The 24,021-nt window shown below is 45.6% G+C and overlaps 11 non-coding genes across 11 annotated transcripts; 4 read left to right on the top strand and 7 right to left on the bottom strand.

Annotated features, from left to right (window-relative positions):
- Positions 1-948: 948 nt before the first annotated feature.
- On the bottom strand, positions 949-1,020 carry TRNAE-UUC (transfer RNA glutamic acid (anticodon UUC)). The gene has a single exon. It is a non-coding gene; the product is annotated as a tRNA-Glu (tRNA).
- Positions 1,021-3,174: 2,154 nt separating this feature from the next.
- On the bottom strand, positions 3,175-3,246 carry TRNAE-UUC (transfer RNA glutamic acid (anticodon UUC)). The gene has a single exon. It is a non-coding gene; the product is annotated as a tRNA-Glu (tRNA).
- A 3,458-nt stretch (positions 3,247-6,704) lies between these two features.
- Positions 6,705-6,777, top strand: TRNAM-CAU (transfer RNA methionine (anticodon CAU)). Its single transcript has one exon. It is a non-coding gene; the product is annotated as a tRNA-Met (tRNA).
- Positions 6,778-7,625: 848 nt separating this feature from the next.
- On the bottom strand, positions 7,626-7,697 carry TRNAE-UUC (transfer RNA glutamic acid (anticodon UUC)). The gene has a single exon. It is a non-coding gene; the product is annotated as a tRNA-Glu (tRNA).
- Positions 7,698-8,930: 1,233 nt separating this feature from the next.
- TRNAM-CAU (transfer RNA methionine (anticodon CAU)) lies at positions 8,931-9,003 on the top strand. The gene has a single exon. It is a non-coding gene; the product is annotated as a tRNA-Met (tRNA).
- A 1,961-nt stretch (positions 9,004-10,964) lies between these two features.
- TRNAE-UUC (transfer RNA glutamic acid (anticodon UUC)) lies at positions 10,965-11,036 on the bottom strand. Its single transcript has one exon. It is a non-coding gene; the product is annotated as a tRNA-Glu (tRNA).
- A 2,154-nt stretch (positions 11,037-13,190) lies between these two features.
- Positions 13,191-13,262, bottom strand: TRNAE-UUC (transfer RNA glutamic acid (anticodon UUC)). Its single transcript has one exon. It is a non-coding gene; the product is annotated as a tRNA-Glu (tRNA).
- Positions 13,263-16,720: 3,458 nt separating this feature from the next.
- TRNAM-CAU (transfer RNA methionine (anticodon CAU)) lies at positions 16,721-16,793 on the top strand. Its single transcript has one exon. It is a non-coding gene; the product is annotated as a tRNA-Met (tRNA).
- Positions 16,794-17,641: 848 nt separating this feature from the next.
- On the bottom strand, positions 17,642-17,713 carry TRNAE-UUC (transfer RNA glutamic acid (anticodon UUC)). Its single transcript has one exon. It is a non-coding gene; the product is annotated as a tRNA-Glu (tRNA).
- Positions 17,714-19,867: 2,154 nt separating this feature from the next.
- Positions 19,868-19,939, bottom strand: TRNAE-UUC (transfer RNA glutamic acid (anticodon UUC)). Its single transcript has one exon. It is a non-coding gene; the product is annotated as a tRNA-Glu (tRNA).
- Positions 19,940-21,290: 1,351 nt separating this feature from the next.
- TRNAM-CAU (transfer RNA methionine (anticodon CAU)) lies at positions 21,291-21,363 on the top strand. Its single transcript has one exon. It is a non-coding gene; the product is annotated as a tRNA-Met (tRNA).
- Positions 21,364-24,021: the final 2,658 nt, after the last annotated feature.

The raw sequence follows: 24,021 nt of genomic DNA, 5'->3' as shown, positions 1-24,021 counted from the left end.
TGACACACATATCACTTTCACTAATTGGCCTCGTTAGCGCAGCAGGTAGCGCGTCAGTCTCATAATCTGAAGGTCGTGAGTTCGATCCTCACACGGGGCTCTACTCTCTAACCATTTTGTGAGCCTTGGGGTCCTTAATCTATGAAAAACACTACTCTTCATCCCTTAGGTCTTGTAGGAAACCATATGGATGGAAAATTGACCGGAAGATCAAGCTTTCAATGCTCTTTTGCATTCCACCATATTCCACCCAGCTAAAATCTTTAGCTCTGCATCCAACAGGCCTTGCAAGATACAATGTCTACTCATCCTGGAACAACAGAGGCATTTTCCATCTATGTGACATGCTTCCCTTAGTTTCATCACACAGAAAGAACAAAGCACCGAGGAATTCAAAAGGGCTTTTTCAAAGGTGTGGAAAAAAAAGATGATGTCTCTGTCAGAGAATGGTTTGCAGAAGATTGGCACATAGATATTTGCCAATGCAAATGTGCAGAAGAGCGAGAACGGCCGAGAAACTTCATGTGCTAGTACGCATGTGCGTACGCCAAAGCGCACACAATGCGTGACAATTTCTGGTGCCCAGTGGCCTATTTAAAGCTAGCAGCATAAGCCATTAGTTGCTGGATGATCTTCAGCTTCCCCTGTGAGTTCCTGTGATCCTGATATTATTCATGTGTGAAAATTCATGTGCCAGTGCGCATATACGTACGCCAAAGCGCGTGCATGAGCCATTAGTTGCTGGATGAACTTCAGCTTGCCCTGTGAGTTCCTGTGTTCCTGATAGTATTTAATTTCCTGTCCTGACCCGGCTTGACCTGTCTTGTCTGCATCCCTGGCTTTGACCCTTGGTACTTTGACAACAAGGGAATGATTGGAGGTTACAATGGAAAAACAGCTTGGAGGTTTCAGCACTAGGAGTGTGCGGGTCGTTAAAAAGACTTGCTTTTCCCATACCGGGAGTCGAACCCGGGCCGCCTGGGTGAAAACCAGGAATCCTAACCGCTAGACCATATGGGAAAACTAGCTGCCTTGTTTTGAGAAAAATAGAGAAAACCAAAGGGAAAAAAAGATGTGCCACCGCCATCAGCTTCCAAGTATGGTGGCCAGCTATGACACACATATCACTTTCACTAATTGGCCTCGTTAGCGCAGCAGGTAGCGCGTCAGTCTCATAATCAGAAGGTCGTGAGTTCGATCCTCACATGGGGCACTACTCTCTAACCATTTTGTGAGCCTTGGGGTCCTTAATCTATGAAAAACACTACTCTTCATCCCTTAGGTCTTGTAGGAAACCATATGGATGGAAAATTGACCGGAAGATCAAGCTTTCAGTGCTCTTTTGCCTTCCACCATATTCCACCCAGCTAAAATCTTTAGCTCTGCATCCAACAGACCTTGCAAGATACAATGTCTACTCATCCTGGAACAACAGAGGCATTTTCCATCTATGTGACATGCTTCCCTTAGTTTCATCACACAGAAAGAACAAAGCACCGAGGAATTCAAAAGGGCTTTTTCAAAGGTGTGGAAAAAAAAGATGATGTCTCTGTCAGAGAATGGTTTGCAGAAGATTGGCACATAGATATTTGCCAATGCAAATGTGCAGAAGAGCGAGAACGGCCGAGAAACTTCATGTGCTAGTACGCATGTGCGTACGCCAAAGCGCACACAATGCGTGACAATTTCTGGTGCCCAGTGGCCTATTTAAAGCTAGCAGCATAAGCCATTAGTTGCTGGATGATCTTCAGCTTCCCCTGTGAGTTCCTGTGATCCTGATATTATTCATGTGTGAAAATTCATGTGCCAGTGCGCATATACGTACGCCAAAGCGCGTGCATGAGCCATTAGTTGCTGGATGAACTTCAGCTTGCCCTGTGAGTTCCTGTGTTCCTGATAGTATTTCATTTCCTGTCCTGACCCGGCTTGACCTGTCTTGTCTGCATCCCTGGCTTTGACCCTTGGTACTTTGACAACAAGGGAATGATTGGAGGTTACAATGGAAAAACAGCTTGGAGGTTTCAGCACTAGGAGTGTGCGGGTCGTTAAAAAGTCTTGCATTTTCCATACCGGGAGTGGAACCCGGGCTGCCTGGGTGAAAACCAGGAATCCTAACCGCTAGACCATATGGGAAAACTAGCTGTCTTATTTTGAGAAAAATAGAGAAAACCAAAGGGAAAAAAAGATGTGCCACCGCCATCAGCTTCCAAGTATGGTGGCCAGCTATGACACACATATCACTTTCACTAATTGGCCTCGTTAGCGCAGCAGGTAGCGCGTCAGTCTCATAATCTGAAGGTCGTGAGTTCGATCCTCACACGGGGCTCTACTCTCTAACCATTTTGTGAGCCTTGGGGTCCTTAATCTATGAAAAACACTACTCTTCATCCCTTAGGTCTTGTAGGAAACCATATGGATGGAAAATTGACCGGAAGATCAAGCTTTCAATGCTCTTTTGCATTCCACCATATTCCACCCAGCTAAAATCTTTAGCTCTGCATCCAACAGGCCTTGCAAGATACAATGTCTACTCATCCTGGAACAACAGAGGCATTTTCCATCTATGTGACATGCTTCCCTTAGTTTCATCACACAGAAAGAACAAAGCACCGAGGAATTCAAAAGGGCTTTTTCAAAGGTGTGGAAAAAAAAGATGATGTCTCTGTCAGAGAATGGTTTGCAGAAGATTGGCACATAGATATTTGCCAATGCAAATGTGCAGAAGAGCGAGAACGGCCGAGAAACTTCATGTGCTAGTACGCATGTGCGTACGCCAAAGCGCACACAATGCGTGACAATTTCTGGTGCCCAGTGGCCTATTTAAAGCTAGCAGCATAAGCCATTAGTTGCTGGATGATCTTCAGCTTCCCCTGTGAGTTCCTGTGATCCTGATATTATTCATGTGTGAAAATTCATGTGCCAGTGCGCATATACGTACGCCAAAGCGCGTGCATGAGCCATTAGTTGCTGGATGAACTTCAGCTTGCCCTGTGAGTTCCTGTGTTCCTGATAGTATTTCATTTCCTGTCCTGACCCGGCTTGACCTGTCTTGTCTGCATCCCTGGCTTTGACCCTTGGTACTTTGACAACAAGGGAATGATTGGAGGTTACAATGGAAAAACAGCTTGGAGGTTTCAGCACTAGGAGTGTGCGGGTCGTTAAAAAGACTTGCTTTTCCCATACCGGGAGTCGAACCCGGGCCGCCTGGGTGAAAACCAGGAATCCTAACCGCTAGACCATATGGGAAAACTAGCTGCCTTGTTTTGAGAAAAATAGAGAAAACCAAAGGGAAAAAAAGATGTGCCACCGCCATCAGCTTCCAAGTATGGTGGCCAGCTATGACACACATATCACTTTCACTAATTGGCCTCGTTAGCGCAGCAGGTAGCGCGTCAGTCTCATAATCTGAAGGTCGTGAGTTCGATCCTCACATGGGGCACTACTCTCTAACCATTTTGTGAGCCTTGGGGTCCTTAATCTATGAAAAACACTACTCTTCATCCCTTAGGTCTTGTAGGAAACCATATGGATGGAAAATTGACCGGAAGATCAAGCTTTCAGTGCTCTTTTGCCTTCCACCATATTCCACCCAGCTAAAATCTTTAGCTCTGCATCCAACAGACCTTGCAAGATACAATGTCTACTCATCCTGGAACAACAGAGGCATTTTCCATCTATGTGACATGCTTCCCTTAGTTTCATCACACAGAAAGAACAAAGCACCGAGGAATTCAAAAGGGCTTTTTCAAAGGTGTGGAAAAAAAAGATGATGTCTCTGTCAGAGAATGGTTTGCAGAAGATTGGCACATAGATATTTGCCAATGCAAATGTGCAGAAGAGCGAGAACGGCCGAGAAACTTCATGTGCTAGTACGCATGTGCGTACGCCAAAGCGCACACAATGCGTGACAATTTCTGGTGCCCAGTGGCCTATTTAAAGCTAGCAGCATAAGCCATTAGTTGCTGGATGATCTTCAGCTTCCCCTGTGAGTTCCTGTGATCCTGATATTATTCATGTGTGAAATTCATGTGCCAGTGCGCATATACGTACGCCAAAGCGCGTGCATGAGCCATTAGTTGCTGGATGAACTTCAGCTTGCCCTGTGAGTTCCTGTGTTCCTGATAGTATTTCATTTCCTGTCCTGACCCGGCTTGACCTGTCTTGTCTGCATCCCTGGCTTTGACCCTTGGTACTTTGACAACAAGGGAATGATTGGAGGTTACAATGGAAAAACAGCTTGGAGGTTTCAGCACTAGGAGTGTGCGGGTCGTTAAAAAGACTTGCATTTTCCATACCGGGAGTGGAACCCGGGCTGCCTGGGTGAAAACCAGGAATCCTAACCGCTAGACCATATGGGAAAACTAGCTGTCTTATTTTGAGAAAAATAGAGAAAACCAAAGGGAAAAAAAGATGTGCCACCGCCATCAGCTTCCAAGTATGGTGGCCAGCTATGACACACATATCACTTTCACTAATTGGCCTCGTTAGCGCAGCAGGTAGCGCGTCAGTCTCATAATCTGAAGGTCGTGAGTTCGATCCTCACACGGGGCTCTACTCTCTAACCATTTTGTGAGCCTTGGGGTCCTTAATCTATGAAAAACACTACTCTTCATCCCTTAGGTCTTGTAGGAAACCATATGGATGGAAAATTGACCGGAAGATCAAGCTTTCAATGCTCTTTTGCATTCCACCATATTCCACCCAGCTAAAATCTTTAGCTCTGCATCCAACAGGCCTTGCAAGATACAATGTCTACTCATCCTGGAACAACAGAGGCATTTTCCATCTATGTGACTTGCTTCCCTTAGTTTCATCACACAGAAAGAACAAAGCACCGAGGAATTCAAAAGGGCTTTTTCAAAGGTGTGGAAAAAAAAGATGATGTCTCTGTCAGAGAATGGTTTGCAGAAGATTGGCACATAGATATTTGCCAATGCAAATGTGCAGAAGAGCGAGAACGGCCGAGAAACTTCATGTGCTAGTACGCATGTGCGTACGCCAAAGCGCACACAATGCGTGACAATTTCTGGTGCCCAGTGGCCTATTTAAAGCTAGCAGCATAAGCCATTAGTTGCTGGATGATCTTCAGCTTCCCCTGTGAGTTCCTGTGATCCTGATATTATTCATGTGTGAAAATTCATGTGCCAGTGCGCATATACGTACGCCAAAGCGCGTGCATGAGCCATTAGTTGCTGGATGAACTTCAGCTTGCCCTGCGAGTTCCTGTGTTCCTGATAGTATTTCATTTCCTGTCCTGACCCGGCTTGACCTGTCTTGTCTGCATCCCTGGCTTTGACCCTTGGTACTTTGACAACAAGGGAATGATTGGAGGTTACAATGGAAAAACAGCTTGGAGGTTTCAGCACTAGGAGTGTGCGGGTCGTTAAAAAGACTTGCATTTTCCATACCGGGAGTGGAACCCGGGCTGCCTGGGTGAAAACCAGGAATCCTAACCGCTAGACCATATGGGAAAACTAGCTGTCTTATTTTGAGAAAAATAGAGAAAACCAAAGGGAAAAAAAGATGTGCCACCGCCATCAGCTTCCAAGTATGGTGGCCAGCTATGACACACATATCACTTTCACTAATTGGCCTCATTAGCGCAGCAGGTAGCGCGTCAGTCTCATAATCTGAAGGTCGTGAGTTCGATCCTCACACGGGGCTCTACTCTCTAACCATTTTGTGAGCCTTGGGGTCCTTAATCTATGAAAAACACTACTCTTCATCCCTTAGGTCTTGTAGGAAACCATATGGATGGAAAATTGACCGGAAGATCAAGCTTTCAATGCTCTTTTGCCTTCCACCATATTCCACCCAGCTAAAATCTTTAGCTCTGCATCCAACAGACCTTGCAAGATACAATGTCTACTCATCCTGGAACAACAGAGGCATTTTCCATCTATGTGACATGCTTCCCTTAGTTTCATCACACAGAAAGAACAAAGCACCGAGGAATTCAAAAGGGCTTTTTCAAAGGTGTGGAAAAAAAAGATGATGTCTCTGTCAGAGAATGGTTTGCAGAAGATTGGCACATAGATATTTGCCAATGCAAATGTGCAGAAGAGCGAGAACGGCCGAGAAACTTCATGTGCTAGTACGCATGTGCGTACGCCAAAGCGCACACAATGCGTGACAATTTCTGGTGCCCAGTGGCCTATTTAAAGCTAGCAGCATAAGCCATTAGTTGCTGGATGATCTTCAGCTTCCCCTGTGAGTTCCTGTGATCCTGATATTATTCATGTGTGAAAATTCATGTACCAGTGCGCATATACGTACGCCAAAGCGCGTGCATGAGCCATTAGTTGCTGGATGAACTTCAGCTTGCCCTGTGAGTTCCTGTGTTCCTGATAGTATTTCATTTACTGTCCTGACCCGGCTTGACCTGTCTTGTCTGCATCCCTGGCTTTGACCCTTGGTACTTTGACAACAAGGGAATGATTGGAGGTTACAATGGAAAAACAGCTTTGAGGTTTCAGCACTAGGAGTGTGCGGTTCGTTAAAAGGACTTGCATTTCCCATACCGGGAGTCGAACCCGGGCCGCCCGGGTGAAAACCAGGAATCCTAACCGCTAGACCATATGGGAAAACTAGCCGCCTTGTTTTGAGAAAAATAGAGAAAACCAAAGGCAAAAAAAGATGTGCCACCGCCATCAGCTTCCAAGTATGGTGGCCAGCTATGACACACATATCACTTTCACTAGTTGGCCTCGTTAGCGCAGCAGGTAGCGCGTCAGTCTCATAATCTGAAGGTCGTGAGTTCGATCCTCACACGGGGCACTACTCTCTAACCATTTTGTGAGCCTTGGGGTCCTTAATCTATGAAAAACACTACTCTTCATCCCTTAGGTCTTGTAGGAAACCATATGGATGGAAAATTGACCGGAAGATCAAGCTTTCAGTGCTCTTTTGCCTTCCACCATATTCCACCCAGCTAAAATCTTTAGCTCTGCATCCAACAGACCTTGCAAGATACAATGTCTACTCATCCTGGAACAACAGAGGCATTTTCCATCTATGTGACATGCTTCCCTTAGTTTCATCACACAGAAAGAACAAAGCACCGAGGAATTCAAAAGGGCTTTTTTAAAGGTGTGGAAAAAAAAGATGATGTCTCTGTCAGAGAATGGTTTGCAGAAGATTGGCACATAGATATATGCCAATGCAAATGTGCAGAAGAGCGAGAACGGCCGAGAAACTTCATGTGCTAGTACGCATGTGCGTACGCCAAAGCGCACACAATGCATGACAATTTCTGGTGCCCAGTGGCCTATTTAAAGCTAGCAGCATAAGCCATTAGTTGCTGGATGATCTTCAGCTTCCCCTGTGAGTTCCTGTGATCCTGATATTATTCATGTGTGAAAATTCATATGCCAGTGCGCATATACGTACGCCAAAGCGCGTGCATGAGCCATTAGTTGCTGGATGAACTTCAGCTTGCCCTGTGAGTTCCTGTGTTCCTGATAGTATTTCATTTCCTGTCCTGACCCGGCTTGACCTGTCTTGTCTGCATCCCTGGCTTTGACCCTTGGTACTTTGACAACAAGGGAATGATTGGAGGTTACAATGGAAAAACAGCTTTGAGGTTTCAGCACTAGGAGTGTGCAGGTCGTTAAAAGGACTTGCATTTCCCATACCGGGAGTCGAACCCGGGCCGCCTGGGTGAAAACCAGGAATCCTAACCGCTAGACCATATGGGAAAACTAGCTGCCTCGTTTTGAGAAAAATAGAGAAAACCAAAGGGAAAAAAAGATGTGCCACCGCCATCAGCTTCCAAGTATGCTGGCCAGCTATGACACACATATCACTTTCACTAATTGGACTCGTTAGCGCAGCAGGTAGCGCGTCAGTCTCATAATCTGAAGGTCGTGAGTTCGATCCTCACACGGGGCACTACTCTCTAACCATTTTGTGAGCCTTGGGGTCCTTAATCTATGAAAAACACTACTCTTCATCCCTTAGGTCTTGTAGGAAACCATATGGATGGAAAATTGACCGGAAGATCAAGCTTTCAGTGCTCTTTTGCCTTCCACCATATTCCACCCAGCTAAAATCTTTAGCTCTGCATCCAACAGACCTTGCAAGATACAATGTCTACTCATCCTGGAACAACAGAGGCATTTTCCATCTATGTGACATGCTTCCCTTAGTTTCATCACACAGAAAGAACAAAGCACCGAGGAATTCAAAAGGGCTTTTTCAAAGGTGTGGAAAAAAAAGATGATGTCTCTGTCAGAGAATGGTTTGCAGAAGATTGGCACATAGATATTTGCCAATGCAAATGTGCAGAAGAGCGAGAACGGCCGAGAAACTTCATGTGCTAGTACGCATGTGCGTACGCCAAAGCGCACACAATGCGTGACAATTTCTGGTGCCCAGTGGCCTATTTAAAGCTAGCAGCATAAGCCATTAGTTGCTGGATGATCTTCAGCTTCCCCTGTGAGTTCCTGTGATCCTGATATTATTCATGTGTGAAAATTCATGTACCAGTGCGCATATACGTACGCCAAAGCGCGTGCATGAGCCATTAGTTGCTGGATGAACTTCAGCTTGCCCTGTGAGTTCCTGTGTTCCTGATAGTATTTCATTTACTGTCCTGACCCGGCTTGACCTGTCTTGTCTGCATCCCTGGCTTTGACCCTTGGTACTTTGACAACAAGGGAATGATTGGAGGTTACAATGGAAAAACAGCTTTGAGGTTTCAGCACTAGGAGTGTGCGGGTCGTTAAAAGGACTTGCATTTCCCATACCGGGAGTCGAACCCGGGCCGCCTGGGTGAAAACCAGGAATCCTAACCGCTAGACCATATCGGAAAACTAGCCGCCTTGTTTTGAGAAAAATATAGAAAACCAAAGGCAAAAAAAGATGTGCCACCGCCATCAGCTTCCAAGTATGGTGGCCAGCTATGACACACATATCACTTTCACTAGTTGGCCTCGTTAGCGCAGCAGGTAGCGCGTCAGTCTCATAATCTGAAGGTCGTGAGTTCGATCCTCACACGGGGCACTACTCTCTAACCATTTTGTGAGCCTTGGGGTCCTTAATCTATGAAAAACACTACTCTTCATCCCTTAGGTCTTGTAGGAAACCATATGGATGGAAAATTGACCGCAAGATCAAGCTTTCAGTGCTCTTTTGCCTTCCACCATATTCCACCCAGCTAAAATCTTTAGCTCTGCATCCAACAGACCTTGCAAGATACAATGTCTACTCATCCTGGAACAACAGAGGCATTTTCCATCTATGTGACATGCTTCCCTTAGTTTCATCACACAGAAAGAACAAAGCACCGAGGAATTCAAAAGGGCTTTTTCAAAGGTGTGGAAAAAAAAGATGATGTCTCTGTCAGAGAATGGTTTGCAGAAGATTGGCACATAGATATTTGCCAATGCAAATGTGCAGAAGAGCGAGAACGGCCGAGAAACTTCATGTGCTAGTACGCATGTGCGTACGCCAAAGCGCACACAATGCGTGACAATTTCTGGTGCCCAGTGGCCTATTTAAAGCTAGCAGCATAAGCCATTAGTTGCTGGATGATCTTCAGCTTCCCCTGTGAGTTCCTGTGATCCTGATATTATTCATGTGTGAAAATTCATGTGCCAGTGCGCATATACGTACGCCAAAGCGCGTGCATGAGCCATTAGTTGCTGGATGAACTTCAGCTTGCCCTGTGAGTTCCTGTGTTCCTGATAGTATTTCATTTCCTGTCCTGACCCGGCTTGACCTGTCTTGTCTGCATCCCTGGCTTTGACCCTTGGTACTTTGACAACAAGGGAATGATTGGAGGTTACAATGGAAAAACAGCTTGGAGGTTTCAGCACTAGGAGTGTGCGGGTCGTTAAAAAGTCTTGCATTTTCCATACCGGGAGTGGAACCCGGGCTGCCTGGGTGAAAACCAGGAATCCTAACCGCTAGACCATATGGGAAAACTAGCTGTCTTATTTTGAGAAAAATAGAGAAAACCAAAGGGAAAAAAAGATGTGCCACCGCCATCAGCTTCCAAGTATGGTGGCCAGCTATGACACACATATCACTTTCACTAATTGGCCTCGTTAGCGCAGCAGGTAGCGCGTCAGTCTCATAATCTGAAGGTCGTGAGTTCGATCCTCACACGGGGCTCTACTCTCTAACCATTTTGTGAGCCTTGGGGTCCTTAATCTATGAAAAACACTACTCTTCATCCCTTAGGTCTTGTAGGAAACCATATGGATGGAAAATTGACCGGAAGATCAAGCTTTCAATGCTCTTTTGCATTCCACCATATTCCACCCAGCTAAAATCTTTAGCTCTGCATCCAACAGGCCTTGCAAGATACAATGTCTACTCATCCTGGAACAACAGAGGCATTTTCCATCTATGTGACATGCTTCCCTTAGTTTCATCACACAGAAAGAACAAAGCACCGAGGAATTCAAAAGGGCTTTTTCAAAGGTGTGGAAAAAAAAGATGATGTCTCTGTCAGAGAATGGTTTGCAGAAGATTGGCACATAGATATTTGCCAATGCAAATGTGCAGAAGAGCGAGAACGGCCGAGAAACTTCATGTGCTAGTACGCATGTGCGTACGCCAAAGCGCACACAATGCGTGACAATTTCTGGTGCCCAGTGGCCTATTTAAAGCTAGCAGCATAAGCCATTAGTTGCTGGATGATCTTCAGCTTCCCCTGTGAGTTCCTGTGATCCTGATATTATTCATGTGTGAAAATTCATGTGCCAGTGCGCATATACGTACGCCAAAGCGCGTGCATGAGCCATTAGTTGCTGGATGAACTTCAGCTTGCCCTGTGAGTTCCTGTGTTCCTGATAGTATTTAATTTCCTGTCCTGACCCGGCTTGACCTGTCTTGTCTGCATCCCTGGCTTTGACCCTTGGTACTTTGACAACAAGGGAATGATTGGAGGTTACAATGGAAAAACAGCTTGGAGGTTTCAGCACTAGGAGTGTGCGGGTCGTTAAAAAGACTTGCTTTTCCCATACCGGGAGTCGAACCCGGGCCGCCTGGGTGAAAACCAGGAATCCTAACCGCTAGACCATATGGGAAAACTAGCTGCCTTGTTTTGAGAAAAATAGAGAAAACCAAAGGGAAAAAAAGATGTGCCACCGCCATCAGCTTCCAAGTATGGTGGCCAGCTATGACACACATATCACTTTCACTAATTGGCCTCGTTAGCGCAGCAGGTAGCGCGTCAGTCTCATAATCAGAAGGTCGTGAGTTCGATCCTCACATGGGGCACTACTCTCTAACCATTTTGTGAGCCTTGGGGTCCTTAATCTATGAAAAACACTACTCTTCATCCCTTAGGTCTTGTAGGAAACCATATGGATGGAAAATTGACCGGAAGATCAAGCTTTCAGTGCTCTTTTGCCTTCCACCATATTCCACCCAGCTAAAATCTTTAGCTCTGCATCCAACAGACCTTGCAAGATACAATGTCTACTCATCCTGGAACAACAGAGGCATTTTCCATCTATGTGACATGCTTCCCTTAGTTTCATCACACAGAAAGAACAAAGCACCGAGGAATTCAAAAGGGCTTTTTCAAAGGTGTGGAAAAAAAAGATGATGTCTCTGTCAGAGAATGGTTTGCAGAAGATTGGCACATAGATATTTGCCAATGCAAATGTGCAGAAGAGCGAGAACGGCCGAGAAACTTCATGTGCTAGTACGCATGTGCGTACGCCAAAGCGCACACAATGCGTGACAATTTCTGGTGCCCAGTGGCCTATTTAAAGCTAGCAGCATAAGCCATTAGTTGCTGGATGATCTTCAGCTTCCCCTGTGAGTTCCTGTGATCCTGATATTATTCATGTGTGAAAATTCATGTGCCAGTGCGCATATACGTACGCCAAAGCGCGTGCATGAGCCATTAGTTGCTGGATGAACTTCAGCTTGCCCTGTGAGTTCCTGTGTTCCTGATAGTATTTCATTTCCTGTCCTGACCCGGCTTGACCTGTCTTGTCTGCATCCCTGGCTTTGACCCTTGGTACTTTGACAACAAGGGAATGATTGGAGGTTACAATGGAAAAACAGCTTGGAGGTTTCAGCACTAGGAGTGTGCGGGTCGTTAAAAAGTCTTGCATTTTCCATACCGGGAGTGGAACCCGGGCTGCCTGGGTGAAAACCAGGAATCCTAACCGCTAGACCATATGGGAAAACTAGCTGTCTTATTTTGAGAAAAATAGAGAAAACCAAAGGGAAAAAAAGATGTGCCACCGCCATCAGCTTCCAAGTATGGTGGCCAGCTATGACACACATATCACTTTCACTAATTGGCCTCGTTAGCGCAGCAGGTAGCGCGTCAGTCTCATAATCTGAAGGTCGTGAGTTCGATCCTCACACGGGGCTCTACTCTCTAACCATTTTGTGAGCCTTGGGGTCCTTAATCTATGAAAAACACTACTCTTCATCCCTTAGGTCTTGTAGGAAACCATATGGATGGAAAATTGACCGGAAGATCAAGCTTTCAATGCTCTTTTGCATTCCACCATATTCCACCCAGCTAAAATCTTTAGCTCTGCATCCAACAGGCCTTGCAAGATACAATGTCTACTCATCCTGGAACAACAGAGGCATTTTCCATCTATGTGACATGCTTCCCTTAGTTTCATCACACAGAAAGAACAAAGCACCGAGGAATTCAAAAGGGCTTTTTCAAAGGTGTGGAAAAAAAAGATGATGTCTCTGTCAGAGAATGGTTTGCAGAAGATTGGCACATAGATATTTGCCAATGCAAATGTGCAGAAGAGCGAGAACGGCCGAGAAACTTCATGTGCTAGTACGCATGTGCGTACGCCAAAGCGCACACAATGCGTGACAATTTCTGGTGCCCAGTGGCCTATTTAAAGCTAGCAGCATAAGCCATTAGTTGCTGGATGATCTTCAGCTTCCCCTGTGAGTTCCTGTGATCCTGATATTATTCATGTGTGAAAATTCATGTGCCAGTGCGCATATACGTACGCCAAAGCGCGTGCATGAGCCATTAGTTGCTGGATGAACTTCAGCTTGCCCTGTGAGTTCCTGTGTTCCTGATAGTATTTCATTTCCTGTCCTGACCCGGCTTGACCTGTCTTGTCTGCATCCCTGGCTTTGACCCTTGGTACTTTGACAACAAGGGAATGATTGGAGGTTACAATGGAAAAACAGCTTGGAGGTTTCAGCACTAGGAGTGTGCGGGTCGTTAAAAAGACTTGCTTTTCCCATACCGGGAGTCGAACCCGGGCCGCCTGGGTGAAAACCAGGAATCCTAACCGCTAGACCATATGGGAAAACTAGCTGCCTTGTTTTGAGAAAAATAGAGAAAACCAAAGGGAAAAAAAGATGTGCCACCGCCATCAGCTTCCAAGTATGGTGGCCAGCTATGACACACATATCACTTTCACTAATTGGCCTCGTTAGCGCAGCAGGTAGCGCGTCAGTCTCATAATCTGAAGGTCGTGAGTTCGATCCTCACATGGGGCACTACTCTCTAACCATTTTGTGAGCCTTGGGGTCCTTAATCTATGAAAAACACTACTCTTCATCCCTTAGGTCTTGTAGGAAACCATATGGATGGAAAATTGACCGGAAGATCAAGCTTTCAGTGCTCTTTTGCCTTCCACCATATTCCACCCAGCTAAAATCTTTAGCTCTGCATCCAACAGACCTTGCAAGATACAATGTCTACTCATCCTGGAACAACAGAGGCATTTTCCATCTATGTGACATGCTTCCCTTAGTTTCATCACACAGAAAGAACAAAGCACCGAGGAATTCAAAAGGGCTTTTTCAAAGGTGTGGAAAAAAAAGATGATGTCTCTGTCAGAGAATGGTTTGCAGAAGATTGGCACATAGATATTTGCCAATGCAAATGTGCAGAAGAGCGAGAACGGCCGAGAAACTTCATGTGCTAGTACGCATGTGCGTACGCCAAAGCGCACACAATGCGTGACAATTTCTGGTGCCCAGTGGCCTATTTAAAGCTAGCAGCATAAGCCATTAGTTGCTGGATGATCTTCAGCTTCCCCTGTGAGTTCCTGTGATCCTGATATTATTCATGTGTGAAATTCATGTGCCAGTGCGCATATACGTACGCCAAAGCGCGTGCATGAGCCATTAGTTGCTGGATGAACTTCAGCTTGCCCTGTGAGTTCCTGTGTTCCTGATAGTATTTCATTTCCTGTCCTGACCCGGCTTGACCTGTCTTGTCTGCATCCCTGGCTTTGACCCTTGGTACTTTGACAACAAGGGAATGATTGGAGGTTACAATGGAAAAACAGCTTGGAGGTTTCAGCACTAGGAGTGTGCGGGTCGTTAAAAAGACTTGCATTTTCCATACCGGGAGTGGAACCCGGGCTGCCTGGGTGAAAACCAGGAATCCTAACCGCTAGACCATATGGGAAAACTAGCTGTCTTATTTTGAGAAAAATAGAGAAAACCAAAGGGAAAAAAAGATGTGCCACCGCCATCAGCTTCCAAGTATGGTGGCCAGCTATGACACACATATCACTTTCACTAATTGGCCTCGTTAGCGCAGCAGGTAGCGCGTCAGTCTCATAATCTGAAGGTCGTGAGTTCGATCCTCACACGGGGCTCTACTCTCTAACCATTTTGTGAGCCTTGGGGTCCTTAATCTATGAAAAACACTACTCTTCATCCCTTAGGTCTTGTAGGAAACCATATGGATGGAAAATTGACCGGAAGATCAAGCTTTCAATGCTCTTTTGCATTCCACCATATTCCACCCAGCTAAAATCTTTAGCTCTGCATCCAACAGGCCTTGCAAGATACAATGTCTACTCATCCTGGAACAACAGAGGCATTTTCCATCTATGTGACTTGCTTCCCTTAGTTTCATCACACAGAAAGAACAAAGCACCGAGGAATTCAAAAGGGCTTTTTCAAAGGTGTGGAAAAAAAAGATGATGTCTCTGTCAGAGAATGGTTTGCAGAAGATTGGCACATAGATATTTGCCAATGCAAATGTGCAGAAGAGCGAGAACGGCCGAGAAACTTCATGTGCTAGTACGCATGTGCGTACGCCAAAGCGCACACAATGCGTGACAATTTCTGGTGCCCAGTGGCCTATTTAAAGCTAGCAGCATAAGCCATTAGTTGCTGGATGATCTTCAGCTTCCCCTGTGAGTTCCTGTGATCCTGATATTATTCATGTGTGAAAATTCATGTGCCAGTGCGCATATACGTACGCCAAAGCGCGTGCATGAGCCATTAGTTGCTGGATGAACTTCAGCTTGCCCTGCGAGTTCCTGTGTTCCTGATAGTATTTCATTTCCTGTCCTGACCCGGCTTGACCTGTCTTGTCTGCATCCCTGGCTTTGACCCTTGGTACTTTGACAACAAGGGAATGATTGGAGGTTACAATGGAAAAACAGCTTGGAGGTTTCAGCACTAGGAGTGTGCGGGTCGTTAAAAAGACTTGCATTTTCCATACCGGGAGTGGAACCCGGGCTGCCTGGGTGAAAACCAGGAATCCTAACCGCTAGACCATATGGGAAAACTAGCTGTCTTATTTTGAGAAAAATAGAGAAAACCAAAGGGAAAAAAAGATGTGCCACCGCCATCAGCTTCCAAGTATGGTGGCCAGCTATGACACACATATCACTTTCACTAATTGGCCTCGTTAGCGCAGCAGGTAGCGCGTCAGTCTCATAATCTGAAGGTCGTGAGTTCGATCCTCACACGGGGCTCTACTCTCTAACCATTTTGTGAGCCTTGGGGTCCTTAATCTATGAAAAACACTACTCTTCATCCCTTAGGTCTTGTAGGAAACCATATGGATGGAAAATTGACCGGAAGATCAAGCTTTCAATGCTCTTTTGCCTTCCACCATATTCCACCCAGCTAAAATCTTTAGCTCTGCATCCAACAGACCTTGCAAGATACAATGTCTACTCATCCTGGAACAACAGAGGCATTTTCCATCTATGTGACATGCTTCCCTTAGTTTCATCACACAGAAAGAACAAAGCACCGAGGAATTCAAAAGGGCTTTTTCAAAGGTGTGGAAAAAAAAGATGATGTCTCTGTCAGAGAATGGTTTGCAGAAGATTGGCACATAGATATTTGCCAATGCAAATGTGCAGAAGAGCGAGAACGGCCGAGAAACTTCATGTGCTAGTACGCATGTGCGTACGCCAAAGCGCACACAATGCGTGACAATTTCTGGTGCCCAGTGGCCTATTTAAAGCTAGCAGCATAAGCCATTAGTTGCTGGATGATCTTCAGCTTCCCCTGTGAGTTCCTGTGATCCTGATATTATTCATGTGTGAAAATTCATGTACCAGTGCGCATATACGTACGCCAAAGTGCGTGCATGAGCCATTAGTTGCTGGATGAACTTCAGCTTGCCCTGTGAGTTCCTGTGTTCCTGATAGTATTTCATTTACTGTCCTGACCCGGCTTGACCTGTCTTGTCTGCATCCCTGGCTTTGACCCTTGGTACTTTGACAACAAGGGAATGATTGGAGGTTACAATGGAAAAACAGCTTTGAGGTTTCAGCACTAGGAGTGTGCGGTTCGTTAAAAGGACTTGCATTTCCCATACCGGGAGTCGAACCCGGGCCGCCCGGGTGAAAACCAGGAATCCTAACCGCTAGACCATATGGGAAAACTAGCCGCCTTGTTTTGAGAAAAATAGAGAAAACCAAAGGCAAAAAAAGATGTGCCACCGCCATCAGCTTCCAAGTATGGTGGCCAGCTATGACACACATATCACTTTCACTAGTTGGCCTCGTTAGCGCAGCAGGTAGCGCGTCAGTCTCATAATCTGAAGGTCGTGAGTTCGATCCTCACACGGGGCACTACTCTCTAACCATTTTGTGAGCCTTGGGGTCCTTAATCTATGAAAAACACTACTCTTCATCCCTTAGGTCTTGTAGGAAACCATATGGATGGAAAATTGACCGGAAGATCAAGCTTTCAGTGCTCTTTTGCCTTCCACCATATTCCACCCAGCTAAAATCTTTAGCTCTGCATCCAACAGACCTTGCAAGATACAATGTCTACTCATCCTGGAACAACAGAGGCATTTTCCATCTATGTGACATGCTTCCCTTAGTTTCATCACACAGAAAGAACAAAGCACCGAGGAATTCAAAAGGGCTTTTTTAAAGGTGTGGAAAAAAAAGATGATGTCTCTGTCAGAGAATGGTTTGCAGAAGATTGGCACATAGATATATGCCAATGCAAATGTGCAGAAGAGCGAGAACGGCCGAGAAACTTCATGTGCTAGTACGCATGTGCGTACGCCAAAGCGCACACAATGCATGACAATTTCTGGTGCCCAGTGGCCTATTTAAAGCTAGCAGCATAAGCCATTAGTTGCTGGATGATCTTCAGCTTCCCCTGTGAGTTCCTGTGATCCTGATATTATTCATGTGTGAAAATTCATATGCCAGTGCGCATATACGTACGCCAAAGCGCGTGCATGAGCCATTAGTTGCTGGATGAACTTCAGCTTGCCCTGTGAGTTCCTGTGTTCCTGATAGTATTTCATTTCCTGTCCTGACCCGGCTTGACCTGTCTTGTCTGCATCCCTGGCTTTGACCCTTGGTACTTTGACAACAAGGGAATGATTGGAGGTTACAATGGAAAAACAGCTTTGAGGTTTCAGCACTAGGAGTGTGCAGGTCGTTAAAAGGACTTGCATTTCCCATACCGGGAGTCGAACCCGGGCCGCCTGGGTGAAAACCAGGAATCCTAACCGCTAGACCATATGGGAAAACTATCTGCCTCGTTTTGAGAAAAATAGAGAAAACCAAAGGGAAAAAAAGATGTGCCACCGCCATCAGCTTCCAAGTATGCTGGCCAGCTATGACACACATATCACTTTCACTAATTGGACTCGTTAGCGCAGCAGGTAGCGCGTCAGTCTCATAATCTGAAGGTCGTGAGTTCGATCCTCACACGGGGCACTACTCTCTAACCATTTTGTGAGCCTTGGGGTCCTTAATCTATGAAAAACACTACTCTTCATCCCTTAGGTCTTGTAGGAAACCATATGGATGGAAAATTGACCGGAAGATCAAGCTTTCAGTGCTCTTTTGCCTTCCACCATATTCCACCCAGCTAAAATCTTTAGCTCTGCATCCAACAGACCTTGCAAGATACAATGTCTACTCATCCTGGAACAACAGAGGCATTTTCCATCTATGTGACATGCTTCCCTTAGTTTCATCACACAGAAAGAACAAAGCACCGAGGAATTCAAAAGGGCTTTTTCAAAGGTGTGGAAAAAAAAGATGATGTCTCTGTCAGAGAATGGTTTGCAGAAGATTGGCACATAGATATTTGCCAATGCAAATGTGCAGAAGAGCGAGAACGGCCGAGAAACTTCATGTGCTAGTACGCATGTGCGTACGCCAAAGCGCACACAATGCGTGACAATTTCTGGTGCCCAGTGGCCTATTTAAAGCTAGCAGCATAAGCCATTAGTTGCTGGATGATCTTCAGCTTCCCCTGTGAGTTCCTGTGATCCTGATATTATTCATGTGTGAAAATTCATGTACCAGTGCGCATATACGTACGCCAAAGCGCGTGCATGAGCCATTAGTTGCTGGATGAACTTCAGCTTGCCCTGTGAGTTCCTGTGTTCCTGATAGTATTTCATTTACTGTCCTGACCCGGCTTGACCTGTCTTGTCTGCATCCCTGGCTTTGACCCTTGGTACTTTGACAACAAGGGAATGATTGGAGGTTACAATGGAAAAACAGCTTTGAGGTTTCAGCACTAGGAGTGTGCGGGTCGTTAAAAGGACTTGCATTTCCCATACCGGGAGTCGAACCCGGGCCGCCTGGGTGAAAACCAGGAATCCTAACCGCTAGACCATATCGGAAAACTAGCCGCCTTGTTTTGAGAAAAATATAGAAAACCAAAGGCAAAAAAAGATGTGCCACCGCCATCAGCTTCCAAGTATGGTGGCCAGCTATGACACACATATCACTTTCACTAGTTGGCCTCGTTAGCGCAGCAGGTAGCGTGTCAGTCTCATAATCTGAAGGTCGTGAGTTCGATCCTCACACGGGGCACTACTCTCTAACCATTTTGTGAGCCTTGGGGTCCTTAATCTATGAAAAACACTACTCTTCATCCCTTAGGTCTTGTAGGAAACCATATGGATGGAAAATTGACCGCAAGATCAAGCTTTCAGTGCTCTTTTGCCTTCCACCATATTCCACCCAGCTAAAATCTTTAGCTCTGCATCCAACAGACCTTGCAAGATACAATGTCTACTCATCCTGGAACAACAGAGGCATTTTCCATCTATGTGACATGCTTCCCTTAGTTTCATCACACAGAAAGAACAAAGCACCGAGGAATTCAAAAGGGCTTTTTCAAAGGTGTGGAAAAAAAAGATGATGTCTCTGTCAGAGAATGGTTTGCAGAAGATTGGCACATAGATATTTGCCAATGCAAATGTGCAGAAGAGCGAGAACGGCCGAGAAACTTCATGTGCTAGTACGCATGTGCGTACGCCAAAGCGCACACAATGCGTGACAATTTCTGGTGCCCAGTGGCCTATTTAAAGCTAGCAGCATAAGCCATTAGTTGCTGGATGATCTTCAGCTTCCCCTGTGAGTTCCTGTGATCCTGATATTATTCATGTGTGAAAATTCATGTGCCAGTGCGCATATACGTACGCCAAAGCGCGTGCATGAGCCATTAGTTGCTGGATGAACTTAAGCTTGCCCTGTGAGTTCCTGTGTTCCTGATAGTATTTCATTTCCTGTCCTGACCCGGCTTGACCTGTCTTGTCTGCATCCCTGGCTTTGACCCTTGGTACTTTGACAACAAGGGAATGATTGGAGGTTACAATGGAAAAACAGATTTGAGGTTTCAGCACTAGGAGTGTGCGGGTCGTTAAAAGGACTTGCATTTCCCATACCGGGAGTCGAACCCGGGCCGCCTGGGTGAAAACCAGGAATCCTAACCGCTAGACCATATGGGAAAACTAGCTGCCTTGTTTTGAGAAAAATAGAGAAAACCAAAGGGAAAAAAAGATGTGCCACCGCCATCAGCTTCCAAGTATGGTGGCCAGCTATGACACACATATCACTTTCACTAATTGGCCTCGTTAGCGCAGCAGGTAGCACGTCAGTCTCATAATCTGAAGGTCGTGAGTTCGATCCTCACACGGGGCACTACTCTCCAACCATTTTGTGAGCCTTGGGGTCCTTAATCTATGAATAACACTACTCTTCATCCCTTAGGTCTTGTAGGAAACCATATGGATGGAAAATTGACCGGAAGATCAAGCTTTCAGTGCTCTTTTGCCTTCCACCATATTCCACCCAGCTAAAATCTTTAGCTCTGCATCCAACAGACCTTGCAAGATACAATGTCTACTCATCCTGGAACAACAGAGGCATTTTCCATCTATGTGACATGCTTCCCTTAGTTTCATCACACAGAAAGAACAAAGCACCGAGGAATTCAAAAGGGCTTTTTTAAAGGTGTGGAAAAAAAAGATGATGTCTCTGTCAGAGAATGGTTTGCAGAAGATTGGCACATAGATATATGCCAATGCAAATGTGCAGAAGAGCGAGAACGGCCGAGAAACTTCATGTGCTAGTACGCATGTGCGTACGCCAAAGCGCACACAATGCATGACAATTTCTGGTGCCCAGTGGCCTATTTAAAGCTAGCAGCATAAGCCATTAGTTGCTGGATGATCTTCAGCTTCCCCTGTGAGTTCCTGTGATCCTGATATTATTCATGTGTGAAAATTAATGTGACAGCGCGCATATACGTACGCCAAAGCGCGTGCATGAGCCATTCGTTGCTGGATGATCTTCAGCTTCCCCTGTGAGTTCCTGTGATCCTGATATTATTCATGTGTGAAAATTCATGTGCCAGTGCGCATATACGTACGCCAAAGCGCTTGCATGAGCCATTAGTTGCTCGATGAACTTCAGCTTGCCCTGTGAGTTCCTGTGTTCCTGATAGTATTTCATTTCCTGTCCTGACCCGGCTTGACCTGTCTTGTCTGCATCCCTGGCTTTGACCCTTGGTACTTTGACAACAAGGGAATGATTGGAGGTTACAATGGAAAAACAGCTTTGAGGTTTCAGCACTAAGAGTGTGCGGGTCGTTAAAAGGACTTGCATTTCCCATACCGGGAGTCGAACACGGGCCGCCTGGGTGAAAACCAGGAATCCTAATCGCTAGACCATATGGGAAAACTAGCTGCCTTGTTTTGAGAAAAATAGAGAAAACCAAAGGGAAAAAAAGATGTGCCACCGCCATCAGCTTCCAAGTATGGTGGCCAGCTATGACACACATATAACTTTCACTAATTGGCCTCGTTAGCGCAGCAGGTAGCGCGTCAGTCTCATAATCTGAAGGTCGTGAGTTCGATCCTCACACGGGGCACTACTCTCTAACCATTTTGTGAGCCTTGGGGTCCTTAATCTATGAAAAACACTACTCTTCATCCCTTAGGTCTTGTAGGAAACCATATGGATGGAAAATTGACCGGAAGATCAAGCTTTCAGTGCTCTTTTGCCTTCCACCATATTCCACCCAGCTAATATCTTTAGCTCTGCATCCAACAGACCTTGCAAGATACAATGTCTACTCATCCTGGAACAACAGAGGCATTTTCCATCTATGTGACATGCTTCCCTTAGTTTCATCACACAGAAAGAACAAAGCACCGAGGAATTCAAAAGGGCTTTTTCAAAGGTGTGGAAAAAAAAGATGATGTCTCTGTCAGAGAATGGTTTGCAGAAGATTGGCACATAGATATTTGCCAATGCAAATGTGCAGAAGAGCGAGAACGGCCGAGAAACTTCATGTGCTAGTACGCATGTGCGTACGCCAAAGCGCACACAATGCGTGACAATTTCTGGTGCCCAGTGGCCTATTTAAAGCTAGCAGCATAAGCCATTAGTTGCTGGATGATCTTCAGCTTCCCCTGTGAGTTCCTGTGATCCTGATATTATTCATGTGTGAAAATTCATGTGCCAGTGCGCATATACGTACGCCAAAGCGCGTGCATGAGCCATTAGTTGCTGGATGAACTTCAGCTTGCCCTGTGAGTTCCTGTGTTCCTGATAGTATTTCATTTCCTGTCCTGACCCGGCTTGACCTGTCTTGTCTGCATCCCTGGCTTTGACCCTTGGTACTTTGACAACAAGGGAATGATTGGAGGTTACAATGGAAAAACAGCTTGGAGGTTTCAGCACTAGGAGTGTGCGGGTCGTTAAAAAGACTTGCATTTTCCATACCGGGAGTGGAACCCGGGCTGCCTGGGTGAAAACCAGGAATCCTAACCGCTAGACCATATGGGAAAACTAGCTGTCTTATTTTGAGAAAAATAGAGAAAACCAAAGGGAAAAAAAGATGTGCCACGGCCATCAGCTTCCAAGTATGGTGGCCAGCTATGACACACATATCACTTTCACTAATTGGCCTCGTTAGCGCAGCAGGTAGCGCGTCAGTCTCATAATCTGAAGGTCGTGAGTTCGATCCTCACACGGGGCTCTACTCTCTAACCATTTTGTGAGCCTTGGGGTCCTTAATCTATGAAAAACACTACTCTTCATCCCTTAGGTCTTGTAGGAAACCATATGGATGGAAAATTGACCGGAAGATCAAGCTTTCAATGCTCTTTTGCATTCCACCATATTCCACCCAGCTAAAATCTTTAGCTCTGCATCCAACAGGCCTTGCAAGATACAATGTCTACTCATCCTGGAACAACAGAGGCATTTTCCATCTATGTGACATGCTTCCCTTAGTTTCATCACACAGAAAGAACAAAGCACCGAGGAATTCAAAAGGGCTTTTTCAAAGGTGTGGAAAAAAAAGATGATGTCTCTGTCAGAGAATGGTTTGCAGAAGATTGGCACATAGATATTTGCCAATGCAAATGTGCAGAAGAGCGAGAACGGCCGAGAAACTTCATGTGCTAGTACGCATGTGCGTACGCCAAAGCGCACACAATGCGTGACAATTTCTGGTGCCCAGTGGCCTATTTAAAGCTAGCAGCATAAGCCATTAGTTGCTGGATGATCTTCAGCTTCCCCTGTGAGTTCCTGTGATCCTGATATTATTCATGTGTGAAAATTCATGTGCCAGTGCGCATATACGTACGCCAAAGCGCGTGCATGAGCCATTAGTTGCTGGATGAACTTCAGCTTGCCCTGTGAGTTCCTGTGTTCCTGATAGTATTTCATTTCCTGTCCTGACCCGGCTTGACCTGTCTTGTCTGCATCCCTGGCTTTGACCCTTGGTACTTTGACAACAAGGGAATGATTGGAGGTTACAATGGAAAAACAGCTTGGAGGTTTCAGCACTAGGAGTGTGCGTGTCGTTAAAAAGACTTGCATTTTCCATACCGGGAGTGGAACCCGGGCTGCCTGGGTGAAAACCAGGAATCCTAACCGCTAGACCATATGGGAAAACTAGCTGTCTTATTTTGAGAAAAATAGAGAAAACCAAAGGGAAAAAAAGATGTGCCACCGCCATCAGCTTCCAAGTATGGTGGCCAGCTATGACACACATATCACTTTCACTAATTGGCCTCGTTAGCGCAGCAGGTAGCGCGTCAGTCTCATAATCTGAAGGTCGTGAGTTCGATCCTCACACGGGGCTCTACTCTCTAACCATTTTGTGAGCCTTGGGGTCCTTAATCTATGAAAAACACTACTCTTCATCCCTTAGGTCTTGTAGGAAACCATATGGATGGAAAATTGACCGGAAGATCAAGCTTTCAATGCTCTTTTGCATTCCACCATATTCCACCCAGCTAAAATCTTTAGCTCTGCATCCAACAGGCCTTGCAAGATACAATGTCTACTCATCCTGGAACAACAGAGGCATTTTCCATCTATGTGACATGCTTCCCTTAGTTTCATCACACAGAAAGAACAAAGCACCGAGGAATTCAAAAGGGCTTTTTCAAAGGTGTGGAAAAAAAAGATGATGTCTCTGTCAGAGAATGGTTTGCAGAAGATTGGCACATAGATATTTGCCAATGCAAATGTGCAGAAGAGCGAGAACGGCCGAGAAACTTCATGTGCTAGT

Source organism: Lithobates pipiens, unplaced genomic scaffold, assembly GCF_037356315.1.
Source record: "Lithobates pipiens isolate NorthernLeopardFrog02 unplaced genomic scaffold, aLitPip1_a1.2 Scaffold_8, whole genome shotgun sequence".
Lineage (NCBI taxonomy): Eukaryota > Metazoa > Chordata > Amphibia > Anura > Ranidae > Lithobates > Lithobates pipiens.
The sequence above is the reverse complement of the archived record's forward strand: the minus strand, read 5'-3'. Positions and strand labels throughout refer to the sequence as shown.